This window comes from Cetorhinus maximus, unplaced genomic scaffold (assembly GCF_964194155.1).
Source record: "Cetorhinus maximus unplaced genomic scaffold, sCetMax3.hap1.1 HAP1_SCAFFOLD_1117, whole genome shotgun sequence".
Taxonomy (NCBI): Eukaryota; Metazoa; Chordata; class Chondrichthyes; order Lamniformes; family Cetorhinidae; genus Cetorhinus; species Cetorhinus maximus.
Genome location: NW_027597059.1, coordinates 10,452 through 18,306, shown reverse-complemented (window position 1 = coordinate 18,306; position 7,855 = coordinate 10,452). Strand labels below are relative to the sequence as shown.

General features: G+C 47.1%; 1 pseudogene; it reads right to left on the bottom strand.

The window, feature by feature from the left end:
* Positions 1–4,322: 4,322 nt before the first annotated feature.
* Positions 4,323–5,275, bottom strand: LOC144675719 (beta-1,3-galactosyltransferase 5-like; annotated as a pseudogene).
* Positions 5,276–7,855: the final 2,580 nt, after the last annotated feature.

The following is a 7,855-nucleotide window of genomic DNA, read 5'->3' as shown; positions in this document are numbered from 1 at the left end:
GTAAAATTTAAAATTTCCCACTGAACCCACAAATCCCTCTAGCACGGAAACCACAAATCCCACTGAGATTCGCAAACTGCACTTCACTGAACCCACAAATCCCACTGAAACCCTAAATCCCATTAACACTGAACCCACAAATCCCACTAAACTCAGGCTCCAAACCACACATTCACTGAACCCACAAATCCCACTGAAACTCTAAAACCGCTCTTCACTGAACCCACAAATCGCCCTGAATCCCAAATTCCCGCTGACACTGAACCCACAAATCCCACTAACAACCAGGAACCAAACCAAATTTCACTGATCCCACAAATCCCACTAACACTTAGATCCCAAACTGCACTTTCATTGAACTCACAAATCCCACTTAACCCCGAATTCCCGCTGACACTGAAACCACAAACCCCACTAACACCGAGGAACCAAACCGCATTTCCACTGAACCCACAAATCCCACTGAACCCCTAAATCCCACGAACACTGAACCCAGAGATCCCAACGAACCCCTAAGTCCCACTAACATTGAACACACAAATCCCACTAACACTTAGGCGCCAAACCACACATTCACTGAACCCCAATCCCACTGAACCCCAAACACCTCTAACTCTGAGGCCCCAAAACCACACTTTCACTGAACCCCTAAATCCCACTGACGCCTAGGAAGCAAACCGCACTTCACTGAACCCTTAAATCCCACTAACATTGCACGCATTTATCCCACTAACACTTAGGCCCCTAACCACACATTTACGGAACCCACAAATCCCATTGAAACTCAAAAACCGCACTTCACTGAACCAACAAATACGACTGAAACCCTAAAACCACACTTCACTGAACCCACAAATCCCACCGAACCGCTAAATCCCACAGAAACTGAACCCACAAATCCCACTAACACCTAGGAACCAAAGTGCCCTTCACTGAACCCACAAATCCCACTAACACCTTGGAAACAAACCGAATTTCACTGAACCCACAAATCCCACTGGAACCCCAGATCCAGCTAACATTTAGGCCTGAAATCGCGCTATCGCAGGACCCACAAGTCCCACTAAAACATAGGAGCCAAACCGCACTTCACTGAACCCACAATTCCCACTGGACTCACAAATCCCTCTAGCACAGAACCCACAAATCCCACGGAGCCTCGAAAACTCCACTTCAGTGAACCCACAAATCCCACTGAAACCCTAAAACTGCACTTCACTGAACACACAAATCCCACTGAACCCCTAAACCCAACTAACAGTGAACCCACAAATTCCACTAAACTTAGGCCCCAAACCACACATTCACTGAACCCACAAATCCCAATGAAACTCTAAAACCGCACTTCACTGAACCCACAAATCCCACTGAACCCCAAATTCCTGCTGACACTAAACCCACAAATCCCACTAACACCCAGGAACCAAACCATATTTCACTGAACCCAGAAATCCCACTGATGCCTAGGAAGCAAACCACACTTCACTGAACCCACAAATCCCACTAACACTTAGATCCCAAACCGCACTTTCATTGAACCCACAAATCCCACTTAACCCTGCATTCCCGCTGACACTGAAACTACAAATCCCACTAACACCTAGGAACCAAACCGCATTTCCACTGAACCCACAAATCCCACTGAACTCCCAGATCCACCTAACACTTAGGCCTGAAATCGCGCTATCAATGAACCCACAAATCCCACTAACACTTCGGCCCCAAACCACACATTCACTGAACCCACGAATCCCACTGACACCTAAATCCCACTAACACTGAACTCCAAATCCCACTGAAACCCTCAAACTGCACTTCACTCAACCAACAAATCCCGCCCAACTAAACCCCAAATTCCACTAACACTGAACCCAAAAGTCCCACTGAATCCCGCAATCCTACTAACACTTAACCCACAAATCCAACTAACACTGAACCCGAAATCCCACTGAGACCCTCAAACTGCACTTCACTGAACCCACAAATCCCACTCAACCCATAATCCCAGTGACAGTAAACACACAAATCCCACTAACACCTGCGAACCAAATGGCACTTCACTGTGCCCACAAATCCTACTGAACCCTCAAATCAAACTAACACTTACGCCTTAAATCGTGATATCACAGAATCCACGAATCCCACTAACACTTAGGCCTCAAACCGCACTTTCACTGAAACCACAAATCCCACTGAACCCCTAAATCCCACTAACACCGAACCCACAAATCCTACTAACACTGAACCCTCAAATCCCACCAACACTTAGACCACAAACCGTACTTTCATTGAACCCACAAATCCCACTGAACCCCTAACTCCCATAGACACTGATCCCACAAATCCCACTAACATCTAGGAAACAAACCGCGCTTCACTGAACCCACAATTCCCACTGAACCCTCAGATCCAACCAACACTTAGGCTTGAAATCATGCTATCACAGAACCCATGAATCCCGCTGCCACCTAGGAACCAAACTGCACTTCACTGAACCCGCAATTCCCACTGAACCCGCAATTCCCACTGAACCCACAAATCCCTCTAGCACGGAACGCACAAATCCCACTGAAACTCAAAAACCGCACTTCACTGAACCCACAATTCCCACTGAACTCCTAAGACCACTAACACTGAACCCACAAATCCCACTGAACCCCTCAATCCCACTAACACTGAACCGCTAAATCCCACTAACACTTTGTCCTCAAACCCAGTATCACTGAACCCACAATTCCCACGGAAACAGAAATCCTAAATCCCACTAATGCAGAACCCCTAAATCCCACTATCACCGAACCCTCCAAGTCCCACTAACATCAAACCCCTAAATCCCACTATCACTGAACCCCCAAATGCCACTAACATTGAACCCCAAAATTCCACTTACACAGAATCCCTAAACCCCACTAATGCAGAATCCCTAGATCCCACTATCGCTGAACCCCCAAATCTCACTAACACAGAACCCCTAAATCTCACCATCACTGACCCCCTAAATCACACTAACACTGAACCCCCAAATCCCACTAACACAGAAACCCCTAGATCCCACTATCACTGAACTCCCCGATCTCACTAACACTTAGTCCTCTAACTGCCCTCTCACTAAACCCACAAACCAACTGTCACTGAACCTCAAACCAACTATCACTGAACCCACAAATCCCACTGACACTTAGGCCCCTAACATTTTGGCCTCAAACCCCTAACACTGAACCCCCATATCCCACTAATGTTGAACCCCCAAAACCCACTAACACGGAATCCTCAAATCCCACTAACACGGAACCCGCAAATCCCACTAACGTGGAACCCACAAATCCCACTATCACAGAACCCACAAATCCCACTAACTCTTAGGCCCCAAACTGCACTGTCACAGAATCCACAAATCCCACGAGCACTTAGGCCTCAAACCCCTATCACTGAACCCACAACTCCCACTAGCACTGAACCCCGATATCCAACTAACACGGAACCCCCAAATCCCACTAACACTTAGGCCCCAAAGCACACTTTCACTGAACCCACAAATCCCACTAACACCTCAATCCCACTAACACCTGAACCCACAAATCCCACTGACACTGAACCTCAAATCCAACTAAATCTTAGGCCTCCCAGCCCAACTATCACTGAACCCCCAAATTCAAATAAAACATAGGACCCACAACCCCACAATCACTGGACCCCCAAATGCCACTGAGAGGTAGTCCTCAAATTCCACTATCGCCGAACCCTCAGATCCCACTGACACTTAGGCCTCAACCCCCACTACCACTGAACCCCCAAATCGCACTGACACTTGTGCCTGAAACCCCACTTTCACTGAACCCCAACCGACTATCACTGAACCCCCAAATCCCACTACCACTGAATCCACAAATCCCACTATCACTGAACCCCCAAACACATCGTAACCGTGTTTCTGTAATGGTGATTAGATCTAAATCATTTATCTGTATCTGTGCCACTAATTCATCTATCTTATTAGAGATGCTTCATGCATTCAGATAAAAATAAGTTTAATTTATTTTTATTCAACTAGTAGCAAAGTTGGATTTGTAAATAAATGCAAAACATATCTATATAAGTTCTGAGAAATGTTGAATATTGTGCACATTTTTAATGGAGGGAGGGGTGAAATAGCACCCTCTTGTGGCCATTTGTGTATGTACGTATGTATGTATATAAACAAACCAGATTACACAGTTTAGTTGGGTAATTGACTTCCATAAGGCATGATGTTTCTGTTGCCCTGCAAAGATAACACGCTTATTTGAAGGTGTCAGTGAAAAGCCTCTTCAAGATGGCCCCCTTCACCCATCTCCAGGACAGGCCTCGTCTGCTGCATCCTCCAGTGCTTTCCAGTAGTTCAGCAGCTCATAGGGTGTCACCCTGTGAGAGGTGACGAGTTTACGGAAGCCGCAAACAGAAAACTTCACATTCCAATTGTGGAACTTCTGCTCCGAGTGGATTTCCACTGGTGTGATCTTCAACTCCGCCAAGCACAGCCCGACGTAAACATCCTCCAGTTTAAAGTGGGGGACCGTCCTGGAAATATTCCAGACTCGGTGGGCAACATCGGCCGAAAGCATGTACCCAGTGCCGGAGCAGAATGGTGGGTATGTTTCCTGAGGATATTCCTGTTTGCTGACGTACCATTTACTGGATTTCTCCCTGACAGGTCCAAAATTCCTCATGATGAAGCCGGTGAAGATATACGTGTGATTCATTCCCAACAAGAGCTTGGTCAGGTGATCGGCGTTGACAAACATGTCGGAATCGGTTTTCAACACGAAGGAGGTGGACAGACAGAATCGGCTCACCCATTCCAGGCCCATCAGCACCTTGGTGGTCAGGTTGTAATAAGTGTCGGTGAAATTTTTCTGGATGATGTCCTTGTGCAGTGAACTTTTTTCAGCAGCTGCTCCTGATGCTCTCGGCTGTACACGAGCAGGAAGTAGCTCACCACCCTCTTGCCATGGGTTGTCCGCACTCGCCCCCAGGTCTGGCGAATGACCGAGCGAGCTTCCAACTGGTCTTGGGCACTGGTGACCAGAAGGACCAGGAATGGGGGACTGGTGTCACAGCTGCTGTTGGGCAGCATGAGGAAGGAATGGTCATTTAACTTTGCAGAATGCCAATGTTCAACACCGTATTGGCTTAAATATCTGATCAGAGGAAAGATTAACAAGGGGGCAACAACAAACAACCATTTCCTTTTGAGAAATGATTTCAAACAAAAGTTTCTTTGAGAAAATATCTTCATGCTCGAAGCACCTGTAAAATAAAATAAACAAGTTGGGTTTGGTGGAATCCAGAAAATGCAAGAGGAATTATTTTTCAGATTAAGATTATTTGACTCGATTTGGGATACAAATACAAGAGGATGTCATTCAGCTCCTAGAGCCTGTTACACAGGAACAGGGGGAGGTTATTCAGCCCCTAGAACCTATTACACAGGAACAGGGGGAGGTTATTCAGCCCCTAGAGCCTGTTACAGGAACAGGGGGAGGTTATTCAGCCCCTAGAGCCTGTTACACAGGAACAGGAGAAGGTCAATCAGCCCCAAAAGCCTATTACACAGGAACAGGGGGAGGTTATTCAGCCCCTAGAGCCTGTTACACAGGAACAGGAGAAGGTCAATCAGCCCCAAAAGCCTATTACACAGGAAGAGGTTTTTCAGCCCCTTGGGTCTGTCACACAGTAACTGAGGAGGAATTGCAGCACTCAAAACATCTACAGGAATCTGGCACAGAACATCTAGTGACTGAGTTGCTTCAGTCTGACAAAAAGTTCAGTGAAAGGTAGGAACAAACAGAGAAAGAGCTGGGCATAAGACAGCATGAGCAGTTTTCACACAAGCACATACCTAAGAGACTCGTCACACCCTGTGTACGGTGATAGGTATCAGGGTCACTGGTCCCTTTAACTGGTACCACCGGATTTGTCTGGGTCGAGGTGCGTTCGATGCTAACGCTGAGTTAATGTATACACGACCAATCTTGTTAACAACTGCACATAAACCCGGAGTTCAATTCTTGCCTATAATGAATCCCACAATCTCACTCTGCTCGGTGCCAGTAAACAAGAATGGGTGTGGTTGAAGTGCATTGTGAAAAATGCACCCGGTCCTTACTGTTAATGACTTCCCATCAATTATACAGATAACAAAGGTTCCTCCAGGTGATGTTTGTGTGATACAGGTGCCAATCTCACAAAGAATTTGTATCAAACAGCTGCTGCACTGACATAGCTCACCAACTGTGCTTTAAAATTTATTGGATAAAGAAGATATTTGTTGCAAACATATACAGTATATATGCTGAATGCAGGGACCCTTTTCAAACCATTGAAGAGCAGTGAGACACTCTCCCCATTGAAGAGCAGCGAGGCTCTCTCTCCATCGAAGAGCAGTGAGGCTCTCCCACCATCGAAGAGCAGCGAGGCTCTCTCTCTCTCCATCAAAGAGCAGCGCACTCTCTCTCTCCATTGAAGAGCAGTGCACTCTTTCTCTCTCTCCATTGAAGAGCAGTGAGACTCTCTCTCTATCGAAGACCAATGTGACTCTCCATCAAAGAGCAGCGAGACTCCCTCTCTCTCCATTGAAGAGCAATGAGACTCTCTCTATCGAAGAGCAGTGAGACACTCTCCATTGAAGAGGAGCAAGGCTCTCTCTCTATCAAAAAGCAGCGAGACACATCCTCCCTCAAAGAGCAGGAAGACTCTCTCTATCGATGAGCAGCAAGTCTCTATCTCCATCGAAGAGCAGAGAGTCATACTCTCTATTGGGGAGCAGCGAGACTCTCTCTCCATTGAAGAGCAGCGAGGCCCTCTCTCCAAGGAAGAGCAGCGATGCTCTCTCTCTCCATGGAGGATCAGCAAGTCTCTCTCCCTCCATCAAAGAGCAGCGAGAGCCTCACTCCATCAAAGAGCAGGGAGACTCTCTCTCTGTCAAAGAGCAATGGGACTCTATCGGAGAGCAGCGAAAATCTCTATTTCCCTCCATCGAAGAGCAGCGAGATTCTCCCTCTCCATCGAAGAGCAGCGAGACTCTCTCTATTGGGGAGCATCAAGACTCTCTCTCCATTAAAGAGCAGCGAGACCCTCTCTCCAAGGAAGAGCAGCGAGACTCTCTCTCTGCCAAAGAGCAGTGAGACTCTCTCTTTCCATGGAAGATCAGCAAGTCTCTCTCCCTCCATCGAAGAGCAGCGAGATTATCTTTCGAAGAGCAATGAGACTCTCTCTATCGGAGAGCAGCTTTCCCTCCATTGAAGAACAGCGAGATTCTCCCTCTCTATCGAAGAGACTCTCTGTCTGTCGAAGAGCAGTGAGACTCTCTATCTCCCATCATCGAAGAGCAGCGAGATTTTCCCTCTCCATCGATGAGAGGTAAGACTCTCTCTGTGTCGAAGAGCAGTGAGACTCTCTATCTCCCATCATCGAAGAGCAGTGAGATTCTCCCTCTCCATTGAAGAGTACTGAAGCTCTCTATCTCTCTCTCCATTGCAGAGCTGTGAGACTCTCTCTCTCTCCATTGAAGAGCACTGAAGCTCTCTATCTCTCTCCATTGAAGAACAGCTAGACTCTCTCTATCGAAGAGCAGTGAGACTCTATCAAAAAGCAGTGAGACTCTCTCAATATTAAAGAGCAGTGAGACTCTCTCAATATCGAAGAGCAGTGAGACTCTCCCTCTCCATCAAAGAGCAGCGAGACTCTCTCCATCGAAGAGCAGCGAGACCCTCTCGATCAAAGAGTAACGAGACTCTCTCCAGTGAAAAGCAGCAAGACTCTCTCACTCTCTCCATCAAAGAGCAGCGAGACTCTCTCTCCTCATGAAATAGCAGTG